This window comes from Protopterus annectens, chromosome 1.part0 (assembly GCF_019279795.1).
Source record: "Protopterus annectens isolate FY-2018-M chromosome 1.part0, PAN1.0, whole genome shotgun sequence".
In the NCBI taxonomy this organism is placed as follows: domain Eukaryota; kingdom Metazoa; phylum Chordata; order Ceratodontiformes; family Protopteridae; genus Protopterus; species Protopterus annectens.
The window spans coordinates 7,511,446-7,532,060 of record NC_056725.1 but is presented as its reverse complement, the minus strand read 5'-3'; the positions used below and the strand labels follow the sequence as shown (position 1 = coordinate 7,532,060).

The 20,615-nt window shown below is 39.6% G+C and overlaps 1 long non-coding RNA gene across 1 annotated transcript in view; it reads right to left on the bottom strand.

Annotated features, from left to right (window-relative positions):
- Positions 1–255: 255 nt before the first annotated feature.
- Positions 256–20,615, bottom strand: part of LOC122801195 — a 205,177-nt gene continuing 184,817 nt past the window's right edge. Inside the window, exon 3 of the long non-coding RNA XR_006364675.1 lies at positions 256–913. This is a non-coding gene — a long non-coding RNA (uncharacterized LOC122801195). The remainder of the gene's footprint in view (positions 914–20,615) is intronic.

Here is a 20,615-nt window from a genome sequence, read left to right as displayed (position 1 = left end):
GGGCGGGGTAGGTGAGTTAGGGTTAGGGCGTGGGTGAGGTGACTGTGCAATAGTGATGGACCTTAGGGTTAGGGTTTGGGTTAAGGTAAGTGGATAGTTAGTGGTGCATGTATAGTTTAGTGTAGGGTTAGGTGTAAGAGTTTAGGTGTATGTGTGTGATTTGCTGTTTGTTTGGTCTGCTTGTGTTGTGTGTATGTGTTTTGTAACAGCGATTTTTTCCCTAGGAAAAAATTTGCTGTTCTGTATGTTCGATGTTTTAAATTTTCGTTGACTAGGGTTCAATATTAGAACACTTGAAGTATTGAAAGTTTGGTGTTCTAATATAGACTCAAGTTTTACTACATGAAAATAAGGCAGTTGGGTATAGATTATGTACCAAACAAAATCAACTCAGGGACTGGATACAGTAGATAATTTCAAGCCATAAAAGTTAAATCTCTAAGCCAGACCTGCTGTGAGTTGATCTTAAAAACATTACAGTCTCCTCATTGACACACTTGCCTCAGTTAGTTAGCTCATTAATCAAAGCTGTACTATGTCTAAACTGCAGAGAAATGATAGTCCTGAAAAAGGAACTATACTGTATATGTATACCTATATCTGTCTAGGTACAGATACCTCATTATTTGAATATGTTTAGCAAGGAAACAAATTGCTGTGGAAAAACACAATGTAGTCACATAGTAATTTCAAAAACTTCTCTCCATAGATCTCTAGTATCTGAGTTGGAAATCTGGGGTTCTGCAGATGCTTCTATTGTAACTTCTTGAACGTAAAGACACAGAGAGCCATCATTTTCAATTTCCTCCATCTCCCATGGCTTCATTGACAAATCATATTGAAGTTCCTTGATCTCTTCAGAAATTGAATGGAATATTTGAATCAAATTTATGTCTATTTCTCGTAGAGAAATCTGAATTAAATAAATAGTAAATAAATAAATAATGTTTTCTAAAGAAACTATCTTGTTGGAAGAAACAGTTTATTTATTTGATTCATGTATTTACAAGGATGTAACTCAAGATTAGATCCCTGAAGAAGGCTGTTTTAATTCATTACAGCCTAGTGACACCTCCAGGCATTTCTGCAGTTACATCCTAAAAACACCTCTAGGTATCAAATATTGCTTGTTCATATTTTGCATTAATAGTTCCAAAACTATTCTGCATGAAGGCTGTCATCTTAAATATTCCACAATGGCTAGTACAAGGTGTGCTGATATTTGACCTCTGTCTAGAACAGATAAAAAGATATTGAATATTATTTGTATACTGTTTATTTGTATTACAATAATTTTCGTATTTCTTTAATTATCTCAATAATCAAGTTACACAGACAGAACTGCTTAGCCTCATATGAAACCTCACAGCTATTGGAAGAAAATACTGCAGGTATTGTGTATGCATTGTTTGAACAGTTACCAAGGTATCATGAGCCATCAATACAATATTACAAAACTCATATTGAATTGTTTATTGTGGCTTATAAAATCCTAGAACTGAATGAATACAACCACTGTAAAGGTTACTTTGTGCTTCATAGTTTGCCATTTACAGTTTTCGAATAACAGTTATAGTTCTATAGATATGAACATTTGTTCAAACTGTGAGGTGATAAACTCATTTTTTAGAAAGCTAAAGAAATGCACATTCAAAGTTAGAGTACAAACTCAAAATAAATCTATTAGAGGGAGAGCGTTAACTAAACATTTATGTACCTCATAGCATTATTTCATTTTTCCCTTAAACATATATGTGCTTTTGATTCTGGGGATAGAGTGATAAAATTCTAAATCTTATGCTGGTTGCTTAAATTCAACTAGAGAGAACCTGCTTGCTTCTGTCAAAAAGACAGAATCATGCTTAGGTCATGGGTCCTGGTGCTTGGTATTCATTGAATACCAAAGGCCCTTAGCGGAGCACATCACCATGGATGTGTATATGGCTCCTCCAATTCCTACAAGCACACCCAACCAGCTGTGTCACTCAGCATGTAAGGTATTGAGGCATAATTAATAACTAAAATGTGTAATGAAGGCTAGACATGGAGCACTTCTATCCCTAGTCACAGGACAATGCACTCTCAAATAGCTGTGAACTCACCTGGTAATGGGATCTTGTCATGTTGTGAGCCAGTATGTGCCAAAGGCACAGAGCATTGGGGTATGTGTAACTCAGTATGTGGCGGAGTCAGAGAGCATTGGAGTATGTGTGACCCAGTATGTGGCATGTCAGGGGTGGATGGGGAGAAAACACATCAAGTTGAATAGATAAAGAAGTAAATGATGGATGGTTTAAATTATATTTAGGCATGCTGTTCCACATTCCACTGCTCTGCATCACCAGTCTAGTCATTTTAAGATTGATGTATCATGTTTCACCATAAATCTAAGTGCTACTTACTTTTATTTATTTTGCATGTGACATTCAGTTTTTTAAATGGCCTCAGAAAATCAGGTAATCTGCATGTAAAATATATTAAGCATGCATGGCCACCATAGTTGTTTAATGGTAAGATCTTTGTTTCTCAAGTTCCAGACTCTGTAGTTCAGTCCTGATGTCCAGTCATTGCATGGAGTTTGCATATTCATATTTCATAAATAAGAAATAAAACCACCAGTGTCCCCAACAATACAATTGCATATTAAATAATCATACTAGTTCCTAAGTGGAATAAAATATGCCAGAATGTGGGGAAATGTCATAGATGATATTGCCCACCAAGGGATGTAAGGCTGAAATGAGGCCTTACAACACTGTGGGTTTGCAGTAGTATATGTTCAGTACAACTATCATCATGTGTTGCTGCTTACACATATAACAACAAAGGATAGTGACCTGTGCAGAAAGAAGATATTGCACCTGTTCATTTCTCTATACTTTAATCTCTATTACTTTTATCTAATCATTTCCATTATTTGAGCAAAGAGCTGATGCTTAACAAAGATCTCACAGGCACCCCTGTAAGCAGCGGCTTTCAGCAGTAAATGTGATGTTGCACTTTGAAGAGAACAGTTAATCTAAGTCTTAATAATGAAAGGCAATAGGGGCAGAAGGAAGGATAAAATTGATTGGCTTGCTGATTTGTGAAGCAGTTCAACAACAGCATCCATCTTTATAGACATGACAGATGTAATATGTCCCCGAACCCAAAGCAGAGCAAGACTAAAATCTATTATACAAAAAGAATGTCCCTTTCAGGAGATCAAACTTCAGTCTACTTAAAGGAACAATTGTAACCACAGGATCATGCAAGTCAGAACTGTGAATTTGTCAGAAAATCTAGGCTTGGAAGTAACACATTCTTCTGTATTCCTCAAGTGTTTTTGTGTGTGTGTGTGTGTGTGTGTGTGTGTGTGTGTCTAAGGCAGTATTAGAGATAGGGTTAGGGATAGATATAAGCTTAGGGATAGGGCTAAGGTAAGGTATGTGCATTTAGGGGCAAGGCTAAGGTAAAGTGTGTGTATTTAGGGGTAGGGTTAGTGCAAGGTGTGCGTATTTAGGGGTAGGGTTAGTGTAAGGTGTGTGTATTTATGAGTAGGGCTAGTGTAAGGTGTGCGTATTTAGGGGTAGGGTTAGTGTAAGGTGTGTCTATTTATGAGTAGGGCTAGTGTAAGGTGTGTGTATTTAGGGGTAGGGCTAGTGTAAGGTGTGTGTATTTAGGGATAGGGCTGAGGGAAAGTGTGTGTATTTAGGGGTAGGACTGGTGTAAGGTGCGTGTGTCTTTTATTTCCAAGGTTTGACTAAGATGATTGATAATTACCATTTATATAGTTGAATAGTTGCTGATTGCTTTCCCACTTTTCAATATATTAAGTCTATGTTTACTACACACAGCCTATGGAATCTGCCTCATAAACAATCTTGCTATAATTGTGCAGTTTTGCTTGAAAATGCGAGCTCATACAGTCATTGCAGAATGTGATTGTGTACTCCTAATGCCAGGGCTCTTGAGTTAGGGCTATAAGAGGAGTGTTAGAAATGCTTGTCTCCATATAACTGATGAATAACAAAGTCAGGCATATGCATTTATTGGTATAATGTTTCAAATCTTTGTTTGCAATATAAATATAGTAAGCCTCCACATGCTTTTGATCCTGCCTTTAATGTTTCTAATATAACCTCTTAACAATTGCAATTTTCAATACTTTGTGGGAAATTTACAAAATAGAATTATTTGGGATTGCTGTTGTTTCAGCTCCATACTGATATTTTGACATCAATAAAAGACATTTCACATTTGTTATAAAAAGCAAGACACATGGGGTGGTTTTCATAGTCATTATGCAGATGGGTTAAGGCTCTCCATGCTGGCAATGAATGAGTGCAGCTTAGCCACAATTCAAAGAGGCCACTTATACTAATGTGCACTGGCGAATAAGTCTAAGCAAATGAACACACAATGAGATGTCGGTGAGGAATGATGTAACCCAACACACAAATGAAGCATTCTCTTACCTTTCTGTGATTCATACTCTGATTCATATTGAATTTTTCCCCACTTTTCCACAAATACATTATATAAAGGGGGAATGTCGCCAATCTTATCTACTTTGCAATTCATGAAGATGCTGTCATGTAATGCTAGCCTTGATATTTCCCAGTGTGCGCTGCTTGTCTTGGGCCAAACCAAAATCTCTTGCACCCAGTGATGCTTGGAAGTCAAGAACAGATATAGGCAGAGGATAATTCACTGTAACTATGATAATCAGGACGTACTTGATAGGTTCAGAGTAGATAGGATATTAAAAGGTCATAGTGAGTATGTATGACCCTCCTAGGGGTACTGGAGGAATGCATGGACTTCCTATCCCTGTGGATATTAAGGTACGTATAGCCCTCACTATACTTGCTATGCTTACCTTACAGAGACAGACTGGAGACATGCTGGGGATCTCACAGGCTTCTGTCTCCAGGATACTGCAGCACTTTCTGTATGTACTCTTGGCACATGTGGATCGGTACATCTATTTCCCGATACCACCTCAGGACAGAGCCAGGATTGTGGGTGCCTTTTATAGGCATCACTTTTCCCTAAGGTACTCAGTGTGATAGGTTGCACCCATTTTGCAATTAGTGCCCCTTCTGGTACATGGGTTGAGTGGTATTGCAATATTAAGGGCTACCATTCCATCAAATGCTAGGTAGTGTGTGATGCATGGGGGGGTTCATCACCAACCTCTCTGCCCAGCATCCTGGCACACTAGCTCACTCTACTGGCTTTTCCTGCATGGTAGGATACACACTGGTCATCATCAGGATGGCGCAGTGGTGCAGCGGTAGCCTTGTCACCTCACAGCAAGAGTTTATCTGGTTCAATTCTCGGCTGGAGTGCCTTCTGTGTGGAGTCTGCATGTTCTCCCTGTGTTCATGTGGGTTTCCTCCAGGAACTCCGGTTTCCTCCTACAGTACAAAGACATGCATCTGGAGTGTTTCTCCCTGGGCCTCCGCTGAAAATTGGCTTTGTTCCAAGTCGGACTTTCCCAGTTAACAAATGTTAAATAAAATGTTGGTAAGTATTGTATTTAAGTAGATATTCATCATAAAATGTATTGCTGAATACTAAACAAGTTTTCACTTTTAATTTGCTGTCATAGAATGATTCATAGGTATGAACTGGGTTAGATGCCCTCATGACCCATTTTATGCCTAGCCAGTTTCCCTTTTAAAGGTGAGAATCAAACCCTCTACCTTGTGTTTGTAAGGCAAACACCTTAATCATTATGCCATTCCACACACCCCCCAGCCTTCTCTCTCTATCTATTTGCGTTTTTTTTTGTCTTTCATGTGATGCTAGATATCCACTGTAGCTATGGCTCATGACTCCAGTGAGAAATCAAAATGTAGCTGCAAAAGACACCAACACACGTTCCCGTCCCAGACCCATATTGTCATAGATTTTAATAACTTATTCCCTTTTGAGTTAAACATTGACCTTTGTTTATGAAGGTCAAATTGTAAGTAACAGAAATGTCACACTGGAATCACAGTAGGTTAAGGCCAAATTAATTATGCACATCTCCTAAACCTAGGCTAGGTTATGGTGCAAGTGATTTTGAAGAGGGGCATGACAGTTAAATGGTGAGTTGGTCCAGTGTTGTGACCTGCTTGATGCAGGTGATCCTGCAGACACCAGTCTGACAGCACTGTAGGAACATGATTGGGACCTAGGTGTAGATAAACACTGACATGGCCTGCATGAAATCTCTTCTGCTGGTTCCCCATGACTGATTACAGTAGTTTCTTTAGAAGCACTTTTAGTCTCATGTTATCTACCCCCACATGTCCAGACAGTAACCCATCTTCTTCCCCTTCTAAGTCTGACTCTGGCTTGAGCCTGGTAAGTCCTACATAGTGTATGAAAGCAGACAGCTTATGGATGCTTGGTGTACCACCATAATACTCATCAGTGTGATCATGGCATTATCCTTTCACTCTGCTAGTTCCAACAAGTGCTGATTCTCACACATACTCTGAAGGACTCTGATCATTCCCAGCTGACTCTGTGGCAGTGCTAGGAACCCTAACAATGTCAAGGCATATTTGCTGCTGGGCAGCCTATGCCATCTACGTTTCATGGGGCGGCTTTAACAAATTCCTGGCCTACCTCCACTTCATAAATATGTCACTGTGGATACTGTTACCTCTGAATTTCTGCCAGCATCCTAAAATTGTTCATCTAGAGTTGGAGATACAGGAGTAGAGGTTCATGGGTTTTCTTCCTGTACAAGCGTGAGTGTAATGTCAGCATGTGCTTGACTTTGTGATGCATTATCACTTCCTGCAGACTTCTAAGGTGTGAGATCCTACCATTAACCTTGGGGACTGTGTGCCACTTTCCTCCGGCTGCCTCATGAATATAATTATGTAATCATCATCTTCAACAGCCATTCTGCTACTGATATCCTCCAAATTTATTGGTATAGTGGAATTTTTGTTTCAGCTACTGAACCTTTAAAAATTATTTGAAAACATTACTAATAAAGAAATAGCATACACTGCTGTATGCTTATTGATGAGGTGTGGTGGACAATTACAATGCTTACTGTCTTCGTTGTCATTCTGTGTAGATGTGGAAGGTTCACCTATTAATAGCAATTGCCACGTGTTCAATGTAATCATGCCATGCCAACATTCAGCCCTCTATATAAATATGTTACTGTTTTTAAACCAACCTCCCTGAGCAGACAAGTGTTGGTAACACCCGATGTCCACACCACCTCTGATTATTCCACTGGCATCATCTTCTGTGTTATAGACATCCTCACAGATGGAGAGGAGGTATTCCTCATCTGACTTTAATGGGACAATTGTTGAAACCACCACCCACCCCACCCCCATACTGGTTTGGGCAATTGTAATCTGCCTCATCTCAATTCTAGCATGTTCTACCATATAATTTTCCCTCTTCCTGTCTTAATGTGCAATTTCTTCCACCGACTGAATTAACTCTAGGCCAATTTGATTCCAGGCTTTTGTTCTCTCAGCTTTTTTGGGCTCTGCCTTTCCCAAACAGTCTTAAAGGCTGACATGAGAATGCAATTTTCCTCATGCCTGAAGTTGTCCTTCCCATGTCTTGATCCCTTATTTCATTACTGCACTTGAAAAAAGGACCACTGTCATACACAAAAAACTTCAGGGTCCTTCACTGCACCACCTTCTGGCAGTGGAACTGTTTGAAGCTCTGTGGACTGGGATTCCTGTTGATACCTCCTCCACTTTTCTTACCTTATCCTTTCTCCTACACCCCCTTAACTATTTCCCACCCACACTACTCTATTCCGCCCCTCTCTTATTTCCTCCAGCATAACCTTCTTGATGTTTTCTTTCTGTGATTCTCTCTTTGCTGTGTCTCCCTTTTCCAATTTTTCCTGTGTTCCCCTTTCTATTATTAAAAGTAGCCAATAGGGTATCCACATAAGGATACCCCTATATATAACACTGTGAACCCTTTTTTAAAAGAATATTAATAATAAAAGCTGTACAGTCCACTGCTTGCCTTAGTTTTTTCTAGATTGATTGCACATAGCTGCTTCTGTCTGCAACATCTGAATACATATGAAGCCTGTGGCTTTCACGTAGTATTTCATATCTACTTAATGCTTATCTTTAGGTACTTTATGCTATTGCCATAAACAGGCATGTTTTTTCAAAATGCCTTCACTTTTTCTTATCCAGCACTAATAACCTGCGCTTAGCTTATTTGCATATATGAGTAATGAAACTTCTCACAAATAACTGCTAAGTAGTTGTGAAATGTCAGACTATATACTACCTATGTATTTTGTCTTAGCTTGGTTGGTTGGGAGGGTGGCCTAATGGTTAAGGTGTTTGCCTTATAAGCACAAGGTACAGGGTTTGAATTTCACAGGGGATAATTGGGTAGGCTTAAAATGGCTCGCAATAGCCTAGTACTAACCTATGAACCTTAAAAAGCAAAAGACTGCTTTGCCACCAGTTGCTACTCTTCCATGTTTTGTTCTGCAAATCTTCTGAGTCATGCCCTGACCTCCATTTTTCCATTTGCAGATCTAATTCAAATTTTGTATGATTGACCTATGTGCAAGGTGACAATTTCTGTGTGTCATTATTTTCAAACAACATTCAATGATATCTTTATAGCAATGATATGTCTTTCCAAACTAATATCCTCATTCAGCATGGAACTGTTACTGCAAGTGATGTTCCTTAATGGTAGGTGATATGTTACTTAAACCTTCTTCTTCTTCTTTCGGCTGCTCCCATTAGGGGTTGCCACACCAGATCAACTGTTTCCATTTCTTCCTGTCCTCTGCATCTTGCTCTGTCACACCAACCGCATGCATGTCCTCTCTCACCACATCCATAAACCTTATCTTAGGCCTTCCTCTTTTCCTGTTACCTGGCAGCTTCATCCTTAGCATCTTTTTCCCAATGTACTCTACATCCCTCCTCAACACACGTCCAAACCAATGTAATCTAGCCTCTCTGGTTTTGTCTCCAAACCTTCCAACCTGGGCTGACATTACTTAAACCATGAACTTGATATTAAAGTGTACAGGTTGAAGATATTTAATTTTTATATGAAAACAGTGAACTCAAGAACTGCACCTTTTCATTTATCATTAATTTGCTTTAATACTGGCTTCATTACTATGTCTGGTAAACTTAGACATAAAGCTCTACATTTCTTAAATGTTTGTTGATTTTGATATCTACACATCTGTCACCAAAGCAACACAGGCAGTTTTCAGAAATTATAGAAATAAAAGTGTTGCCTACATTTTCATTCTGTATCCCCGATGTGATCATTAGAAATAATTCAGTGCCCACAACATATCTGTTGTTTAAACTACTCTGCACTTAGGGGACATTCATTAAGAATGTCAGAATAAGAACTCAAGACCAAAAGCCTTAATATATTGCAAAGGTAGTTTACCAATGCTGCATAAACAAACCAGTACACGTGCAGACTGCCCACATAGGCTATGGCAAATATGAGTGACTATACTTTACTGTTAAGTGTTCGCGAATAGTAGCTATCCTTTGGAGGTTTATGGAATTTCTCAGTTAACAATTAATATGATAGGTACAGTCCTTTGGAAGGGGAAGTTTGTCTTTTCGGCTTTTCCCGGTTAGGGGTCGCCACAGCGGAACTCCAGTCTGCTAATGACCGGCAGTAGATTTTTTATGGTGCCAAGTTGCCAGCCCAATGCCCAACCTTCAGCGAAGGCACGCCCATTCACTCATGTCTTTCAGAGGCCACTCGACCACGGGGAGGACATGCAGACTCCACACAGAAGGCACTCCAGCCGTGAATCAAACAGGAGAACCTCTTGCTGTGAGGCAACAATGCTACCACTGTTCCACCATGACAATTGGAAGTATAAGTAAAGCAGAAAAAAAAGTTGTTGAGGACAAGGTTGACATTATAACACTAGAACCGATTTCATCACGGAGTTCATAACTTTATTGAAATACAAACTTGCATATGTTTTGTACAATTTATTTTTATGCCGTGAGTATATCATGTGGTAAATTGTTGGCACTCATTTACACATCCTTAAAGGACATGTGAATGAAGTTAACTGTTGTTAGAACCAGAAGGCCCAAGTTACAAATGAGTACATTATTATTATGCTAATTCTCAAATCATTTGTGCATATGCAGTGACACATCCCCTGTCCCTATCTGATCTCATCACGCTTTAAACATTCAGATATCTTCAATCACATACATAGATTTCTGTAAACTACCTGAGAATTGTGTAGGAACTAATAAATAATGGCTTTCAGTGAGACATACCTGAGAAGGAAGTCATTGTTGTCACTTATTAAAACTATAGAAAGGTAAGTACCCTTTGCATGTATTCATATTTAACTATTTACTTTTTTTGCAAACAGATGTCTTCTAAAATATAATAAATTTTACAACTCTTGCTTTTTTATTACCAGTGAAAACTTTCAGCTCATGTTTTGATTGTTTATTGTAAAGAAAGCTACAGTACTGCATTCTAGTAAGATGAAATGCCTTTCAACAGAAAATGCATTTCATATTTGGTTGTCATTTTTTACTAGTATATTATTCGGCATGAAGTGTCAAAAGCACTCTTTATCAAACACACACACACACACTGTTTTGAAAGATATTTCTTTAACATTTATTACATTTTTCAAAATATAATATAGTATACAGAACACATTCATTTTTCAAAAAGACATAACAGTTTTCATAAGGAATGTAATTTTACCACAAACATTTACAAGTGCTTCTTGTCACTCTAGTTGAATCAGCTTATTAGAACAAGAAATCTGCGTAAAGTACCTCAACTTAAGACCTTTCCAAATATCAGTCGCTAACAATTAACTTAGTGCTACATTATGAATCTGAGAATATGGTACAACCTTAAAGGATTTGCAAATGGAGACAGTGTTATAAAGGTCACCGTGTGTTTTTTACAGATCCATCCATCCATAACCCCTTTTCCCAGTTTGCACATGGGGCTGAGGTGTCACTTCTGCACTGACAATCATCTCTAGCCAAGGTTTACATTGCCAGGTGGTTAGCCCTGCAACAGCAGTTCATTCGCACCACTCACGCACACACACACTCTCACCTATAGCCAATTTAGAGTGTCCAATCCACCTACTGCATGTCTTTGGAAAGTGACAGTAAACTGGAGCACCTGGAGGAAACCAATGTGACTGCAGAGAGGACATGCAGACTCTGCACAGAAGGCACCCCAGCTGAGAATTGAACCGGTAAACCTCTTGCTGTGAGGCAACAATGCTAACCACTGCACCACTGGATTACTCCATAGGTATAGACATTTGTTTACAATGACTATGAATTACTGTGTGACATCCATCTGAAGTAATATAATAGTACAAATGTATTGAACATGTCTATGTATACTTGAATGTGACAACATATCCTAATATATACTATGTTCTCTGTATGTAATTGTATGTTAACTTTTATGCTAGTTGATGTACACAATTGTTTTTGTAACCTGTATGGATTTTGTGAAGCTTTTCTACCCAGGCCTTTACTGAAAATGGACATGTGTCCAGTCGGACTTTCCCAGTAATCAAATGTAACATAAAATAAATAAATAAATAAAATATTCCAAACAAGATTTCATCTAGGACTTCAGTAAAGCTAAGGATAACTCTTCCCTATTTCACCAGTGTTTTACAGTTAATTAATACAAAGCATAATAGAATGTATTGCTGTACAGAATCATTACAAACGGGTGTGCCTAGAAGATAGTTGAAGAATTTACAGTCTTGGATATCATGGTTATATCATTGTCTCTATGATCACCTAATCTTAGGTAGCATTACTGGCATGCTGGTTAGCTTGCTTGCCCCTGATTTGAAAGGTCCCAGGCTTGAGTCACAGTTAGGACAGAGATTTTACTTTAACTACCTGTTAATAACCTGGGAAAATGGAGCGCACATACCTCAAATACATGACATGCCTAAAAGTTCCTGGAGTTAATTAACAAAAGCACTTTCCTTTGATGCTGTGGTAGCGTTGTCGCCTCACAATAAGATGTTGTCCTGTTCGATTCTCAGCTAAAGCGTCTTCTGTGTGAAGACATGGATGAATGGGCGTACCTTCATTGATGGTTGTACGTCAGGGCTGGCAACTCAGTAAGTAAAAATCTACTGCCAATCATTAGTGGACCGGAGTTCTGCTGTGGCGAGCCCTAACCGGGAAAAGCCAAAAAATACAACAACAACCTTCCTTTGAATTTCCTGTTTGCCTTAATCGCCTAGTTATCATCACCCTTGTTTTATTCCAGGGTCTCCTTGCCACCTTAGTCTTTTTCCTATGTTCCAGTTTCTCTCTGATAACTCTCCATTTTTTATTACTTCAATTGTTTCTGTCAACTTTCTGCAAATAAAACTATCCTTTTTTCCAGTTGAATAATAGCTTTTTTGCTGCTAATGTTACTGGTGTTGTTAAATGCTGAATATACGCTAAGGATTTTTGTGTAACTTCCCAACTTAATAGCATGACAGTCACTTACAGTTTGATTCTGGGCCTTAACCCTTGACAATCTCAAGTGTCAAGAGTTTGTTTCCTCATTTAATCTCCAACATTCTCCATTAGCTTGGGGGAACATTTTTGTAACTTACTAGGTGTATAAAAGTATCTGCATGAATAACACCATGCAAAAATTCAAAATCTCCTTGATCTAGTGATGTACCTTTGAGATGGACAAATTTCCCACTATTTTTCTTTTGTATAACATTTCCCAAATCTAGTGCATCTCTATCACGTTATCCACAGTTTACTTAATCGAATCAATAAAGGTCGAACTTTATTGATCGATTAAGTAAAACATTGAATAACGTAAAAAAAAAAAAATAAATAAAAAAAATGAAATGGCATAGGCAGGGGGGGGCAAGCCCCCCTGCACACCCCCCACCCCCCACCCCACTTAAATATACCAACTCCGAGACGGTGTTACATTGAGGAAAATGGAAATCTCCCCTTATGGAGATTTCCATTTACTTGCACAATGTTCTTCACTTTCGATATTGTCGTGCCGACAATATCAGACTCGATATTGTCAGCTTGCGACAACATGAAGTAGACCCAATCTAGCAGACTAGTTCTTCCTTACCTTCTCTGTTATACCCTTACAGTCATCTGTTAAAGTCATATAAGCTCTATAAATTATTTTCCACCTAAAGGCATTGCTTGTCTTAGTTTCAACCAAAAAAAAAATCAATCATTTAGCTGTCTTTCAGTTACCCAGCTTCTGTTCAATATTAGTATGAAGTCAGAGGTCAGCCTCATGTAGGCACGTTATTTATATTCTGATATGTTAAATTCCAGTTTTGCTTGGTCCCATTCCTTGATCCCCATTCCCTCTACAATTTGCTCACAGTATGTTAGTCCTACCCTTAGTTGTCTCCATGTTTTCAATGACAAGCATCAGTTGGTTTAGGGGTTAGTCATAAAAACTCAACTGCTTTCCTCTTACCTCTTGTTATCTCCAAGAATGCCTTAATAGCAAACCCTTATACATAACTTTCTTCTTCTTCTCTAGCTTCCATAACCCCACTCTTAAGCTATATCCCCTCTCTAGCCTTTCCTCTTCCACCTTAACCTTCCAGTTTTCACTATATTATTCAACATGAACTAGACAGTGCAGTCTATGTTGCACTGCTAGATAATATATTTTTAGGTTAGGCACACCCATTCACCTTACTCCATTGGTAAGATTAATACCTCCCATTTAACTGTTAGTTTCTTATTGCTCAAAATAAATTTCCTAACCTCCCGGCTTATTCTTTGCCACATATCCTCTTTGTGGCTTTCAAAATATACTTGCCCCAAATATAAGATCAGAAGAACTAAAAATATCTTTAAGGTTAACATTTTGCTCTCTATATCCATATTCATCAGTTCCCGTACTCTGGGTTTTCTCATTATTTTTCTTTCACTCTTCCACACACATTTTTGTACCCCATTTGTCTTCTTCATAATCCATATCCCTAAATACCACATCTTTTCATGCCCCAATAAATATGGGTACTTTTGTAGTGGGTCACACATCAGGGCTTGGGTTAACACAATAGATTTATCTTGCCCTCATTCAGGCTATATGCTGCTACTTCATTACATTGCCTCAACAGGTCAGATAGCTGAGGAATATTTCTCTCAGGGTTAGTAACATAAAGTGAATTATATCATATGCAAATAATGCAATTTTCTCCTGTCTTCCATAACACCTGTATCCTTGCATTGTGCAATTTCATATTGTAGTTGTGTGTGTGGGGGGGGGGGTTCTCTATACAGGGCAGACTCTAAAGGTGAGAGTGGACAGCCTTGCCTGGTGCCTCTCACAAATCCAAAAATTCTTGACACAAATCCTGATACCTTTACATAAGATTCAGCTTGTTCACAGATTTTCATTACTAAATTGGCCCACTGGTCTGGTAGCCCAAATCTTAACCAAATTAAAAAATCTCTACTTTAAGTTATGAAAAGCATTCTCTGCATACAAACCTACTATCAAGAGTCTGTCCTTGTTCTCTTCAGCTATAAATGAAAAATTGTGCTGTTATATCATTTATATAGGTTTAACTTCAGCATTTGACAGGGTCATACACATAACACTGATCAATAAATTAGTACAACTAGGTATTGATGTACTCTTGGTAAGATGGATAGCTGCACGGCTTACAAATAGGACATGGCAAGTATCATAACAGCAACTGGACAGGTGACATCCTTGGTTACAGTCAGTGTGTCCCACAGGGCTCTGTCTTAGGCCCTTACTTGTTTAGATTGTATCTTTCAGACCTAACTTTTTCATCTGAGGTGTTCTATAGTCTATATGCAGATGTCCTGAAATTGGGTAAACTGATTACATATGTTACAGATAAGGCATGTCTGCAAAATAACTTGACTAAATACATAAAAAACTAAGCATATGAGATTTGGTAGGCATAAATTGAAAAGTGAGTATTTAATACAGCAGACAGTGATTAAAACTGTAGACCATTTAAGGACCTGGGTATATGGGTAGATTCAGCTATGAGTTTTTCTAATCATATCAACAATTGGTTAATGATAGTTATAAAACTACAGATTGTATAAAAAGATTTATAAAGTCTAGGAAATCAGAAATAACGAAGTCATTGTTTGTTAGTTACATTAGACCCAAACATGAGTATGGAATAACAATATGGAAATCCTATAAGAAAACAAGCATGAGTAAACTGGAAAGAGTACAACGGAAATATATCAAGGGTATTCATGGATGTGAAAACTTAAGTTATCGTGAAAGACTAACTCCCGGATTTACTAATCTCCTGTGCAGGACTAGCTTAGTCCTGCCAAGCGGACGTTTAGGAGCAGGACAACAGCGCACCATGCATATTAATGAAGGTGCACTGCCTGAGCTCTTAATCTCACACAGAGCATGTAAGAGTGCATATATCTCCCTTGTTATCTTCTTCAGCCATTTAAGCTGCATTTGTTGCTGTTCTGCCCAGCAACAAAATGAACAGCCTTGCAGGTCTTGAACCCAGGGCCCTATACACTATAGTCATAGTAGTTAACCACCAAGCCATCACAGAAGAGCTCTCAGAATATACACGCCCCCGCAATGAAGAACAGCAGAGAGCCCAAAAGAATGAGCGAGACCGCTCATAGGTGTCTGCATACCCCCAACAACATCCCCCCACATGTACAACAGCAATAGTAAATACAAACAATATAAACATATCATTTTTTTTTTTTATGAATCCGATTACATCTAACCATAGGTGCATGGGTTTGCCCATCTCTTAGCTATGGTTAATGCAGCTTAAATGGCTGAAGAGGATAACAAGGGAGATATATGCAATTGAAGCAGTATAGCAATAGTGTAGTGGGCAGAGCATTCGCCTTATGAGCAGGCATTCCTGGTTTGAGTCCCACTGCAACACATTCCATTTTCCAATGCAAATCACATTATGACCAATATTTTAGTTGCATAACCTACTAAATAACATATATTTGTGAACTGGAGTACTGCATTAAATGCAGATGTGAGGTGTCAGTGTCATAATGTTGCAAAGTCCACCGATAATCACATGTGCCCTATGCAGTATATGTAAACAGGAATCAGAGATACAAATGGAAGGTAAAATGTGTAATGAATGATAACCCCATACAGCTTCCAAATCCCCCACCTTCCCAAGATCCATTAGATATTACTGTCTAAATCAGTGCAGTGGTAAGCGGGAGTAAGCACTAGTAAGCAAGTGTAAGCACTATTAAGCACTAGTAAGCGGGAGTAAGCATATGTAAGCACTAGTAAGCGGGTTTAAGCCCATTTGCGCAGGGGTAAGCAATTCGCACACAGGTTAAACAATATGGAAGCTAACTCTCTGTAAGCATATTTAACCAAAGGTTAGCATTGCTTACCCATGCAAACCTGCTTACAAGTGCTTAAAAGTGCCTTAATCACTCTGTATCCAACAGCCGCTGTTCTGCCCAGCAACAAAATGAACAGCCTTGCAGGTCTTGAACCCAGGACCCTATACACTATAGTCATAGTAGTTAACCACCAAGCCATCACAGCATTACATAAGAGTGAGGTATCACCAAACAAACCCTCACTATAGTAAAATCAAACTGAACATGTGAAAGGAATCAGTTTACAGTCGTATGTTCTATAACCTACTACATAACATAAATATGTGAACTGGAGTACTGAAGTACACCCAGATGTGAGGTGTAAATGTAATAGAGTGTTGAAGTGCCCTACTAAACACAAGGACCCCATACGGTGTACGTACACATGAATCATGGATACCAGACATATATATAAGATGTAATGAATGATAAATCAATGCCAAAAAGCAAATATAATGCAAAGTCAATTTTAAGCAACGCTAAGCATTGCACAGGCCAGCTTAGGAAGTGTAAGCAATGTGTAGGCTAGCTAACTCAATGTGCCCAGTGGTATATCCCTTTAAACAATGCCAACCTTCGGTAAGCAGGTTTTCCCATAGCTTAGCCTTTTCAAAACTGGCCAGTCATGGCAAAGTGCAGGAATTCATCCCTACTTAAACCCAACAGGCGGGAATACATCTCATAACTGGTTGTAGCTTCTCCTTGCAGACACCATGACAGAAAGGGGAGAGGGAGTGCGCTTCTGGGTGCAGCGATGGGGAATCCAGGAGTCCAGAGTCATGGCAGGACTCCTTGTCAAAGACCATGAGCAAAGACTGCTGCAGGGCCAGTACTAGGGTTCCCAATATAAGGCGGAAGCCTGAGACCATCTCCCCCATGATCTCACCAGTGCCACTGGCATACCCTGAACTGGTGAGCATGCTGGCCTGAAGTGGCGTAAAGGGGATCTCTTGGATCAGTGGATCCAAGAGGCTAGGATGGCAGGGGCTGTCCCAGCTGTATATAAGTATCACTCCACTATGTGTGTAATAATTCCCAGATCATGTATATTATGGATATGGCTAAATATTCCTCTTATGTCCTTCACAGCAGCAAATGAGTAGGCCATGAACCAGGAGGCCCATTGCTGTCACCTGCAGAGGTTGTGACATGAGACACGTCAGTGATACTGTTGCATATACTGTCATAGGAAATAAATTTAAAAGCATTAGTAAGGTAATTGACACTATAAAACCTGCATTGTTTAAGGCAAGTACAGCATACACCAGGGAATATGGCAGGAAGAGTCTCATATAGTTTGTATGTAAATAAAAGCATAATAGCCTGACAGTAAAGGTCTAACTGCTGAACTGCATGTGTATACTCTGGTATCATATGGTAATGTAGATTTGCAATCACTTAATAGTACTTTTGTATTAACCACTGTTACCCACACTGTGCAACATAAATAAAATGTATAGGGATGTCTGTATATGGCTGGTGTAATCCCCAGAGGTCATTTAGTACAACTGAGAGACACATAGAAAACAGTGAAAAGGCAGACAACAAAATCCAAATAGCACACGCAACTGAGATGTGAACTGTTGTATTTTTAGCACCCACAGCCATGGTTCGAATCCTGGGAGTGGTAGTAGTCTGCATACAGAATCATACCCCACAACTGTACAGATATGTCCAGAACATACAGTAAATTGGCCCTTATCTGCTGCCTGTCACCCTGTCCCCCTGGAAAATCAGTTGGATGATCCCAGATGTATAGGCAGCAAACAGGAAATACAACTGATTGTCACACATCTATGAGAACAAAGCTGGCACACTAGCAACTCCCCAAAATCTTATGAGAGTAATAAGCCATGTATGTCCCATTTACACCCCCATGTTGTCAAGCTGTGACCAGAGTGTGTACAGTAACAGAGAGAGATGTATGTGCATAATAGTAAAGTGGAATCTGGTACTGTGTGTGGCAACATCCAGGTAGTGCTAACAAACATTGCTCCCATAGATCTGTCAGATATAAACACTGTGCCCAGAAATAAAAGAAAGATACCCTGTACTGGTACTGTTTACTTTGGTACTGTATGGCATTGTGACTGATGCAATTGCTCTGCATAATAAGGTATTACTCATCACTGTCATCCACACTGTGCTACATAATATAACTGTCTAGGAAATCCTGTATAAGCGTGTTGTAATACAAGGTCAGAATGTAAAACCACAGGAGAATTATAAGACAGAAAGCAGATAGGAGATATACAGCAATATCTATATAGCACACACAACTGTAATGTACAGTGTTTTAATTTTAGCAGACACAGCCAAGGTCTGAATCCTGGGAGTAGAAGTAGGCTGCATACAGAATCATACCCCACAACTGTACAGATAAGTCCAAAATGTCCAGTATATGGGCCCATATCTGCTGCCTGTCACCCTGTCCCCCTGTGAAGTCACTGGGATGATCCCAGATGTTTAGGCAGCAAACAGGAAATACAAATGATTGTCACACATCTATGAGAACCTGTCACTCTAGCAACTCCTGAAACTGTTATGAGTGTAATAACCCAAGTATGTCCTATCTACAAACCCATGTTGTCAAGCTGTGACCAGAGTGTGTACGGTAACAGAGTGAGATGTATGTGCATAATGCTAATGTGAAATGTGGTACTTTGTGTGGCAACATTCAGGTAGTGCTAACAAACATTGCTCCAACAGGTACGTCAGACACTGGTACTGTTTACTCTGGTATTGTATGGAATTGTGAGTGTCGCAGTTGCTCTGAATAATAAGGTATCACTGATCACTGTCACCCACACTGTGCTACATAATATAACTGTGTAGGAAATCCTGTATAAGAGTGTTGTAAGTCACTAAATGTTGAACAGAGCAATAGTCTAGATATGTCTTGGTTCACCTGCATGTGGTCAAGACATGGCCAGAGTCTGTGCAAAAAGAGATGGACAGGAATGTGCACAACATAAACCTGGAATCTGGGAGTATGTGTAGAAACAGTTAGTGTTAACAAATATTTCCTCCACAGGTATACCAGGTAAGAGGTGTATACTGCAGGTAAAACCAGTTCATGTATAAAGATGACGACAGCCATATCACTGTCCAAACTAAGGCAATAGGGAAGTGTAGTAATACTTGTAAGGTACAGATAACAGCACTGACTAGGAAAGTAATGTGAATTACAGGAATATACTAGCTGTTAATTGACATCCCCCCACCATATCTCCAACAATACACTAAATATCCACCTCAGCTGGTATGTGATGACTCCACTGTTATGTTGGGACATATGTCCTATTGGTTGATAATTATATAAATCTGTTTCTATGCATGTCTTATGTTGAAATACTCCAACATTGGTGGCATGGTGCCATCAATGTACCTCCATGCAGTTGTTATTACTACTGTGGTCCCATATATGCATGTGTTCCATTTGCTATGGATCTGTTCCGTATCTGGTGTCTGGGTTAATGGGAATATCTATGCATGCTGTTATACCTAACCCTGGCATGTGCTGACTATTACTAACCCACATATGCTGATACACCATAAACACCATAGCACTTATGGGAATGCGGGTCCCAGCGGACCAACCTGTCCCACCTCAGCTGGCCATGGCACCGGGCACTAGCACATATGGAGCACAACCCAGGACCTCCTCATCCATTGGTCCTGCACCACCTTCAAGTGGAAATGCCTCACGAGATGGGGCTCGCTCCCCCAGGAGCGGGCGCGGACAGGAAGCTGTCACCCATCGCCAGATTAGGGTCGTGGTGCATAGAGAGCTCGATCAGCAGTTTGGAGATCTTCTATGCCAGCTCGAGGGCTGCATCTCGTGACTAAAGGGTCAGCCTGGCTCTCCGACTCAGTGCCCAGCACAGCCACCTTCAGGGCTGTGAAGGTGCAGTGGTGACTGCCCATGGGTGTGGATCTCAGTTCCACTATTTCCACTAGGGGGCTCAGGGGCATCCGATTTCCAAACACCCTTCCCCATCAAGGTGTTTACCCCCCACATGTGTCATATACCGCCCCTGTATGCATCTTGTTTGTCTTGTCTGTTAACCTACCCAACCTACCTCCCCAAATATACCTACTATCCCTCCCCAACATCCCACTCTCAACTGAAAAAAAAGGGCATTCTGTTCCCAAAAAAAAATATCGTCCCATACATAACTCCATTTTGCACACGTGTCCACTGAACAC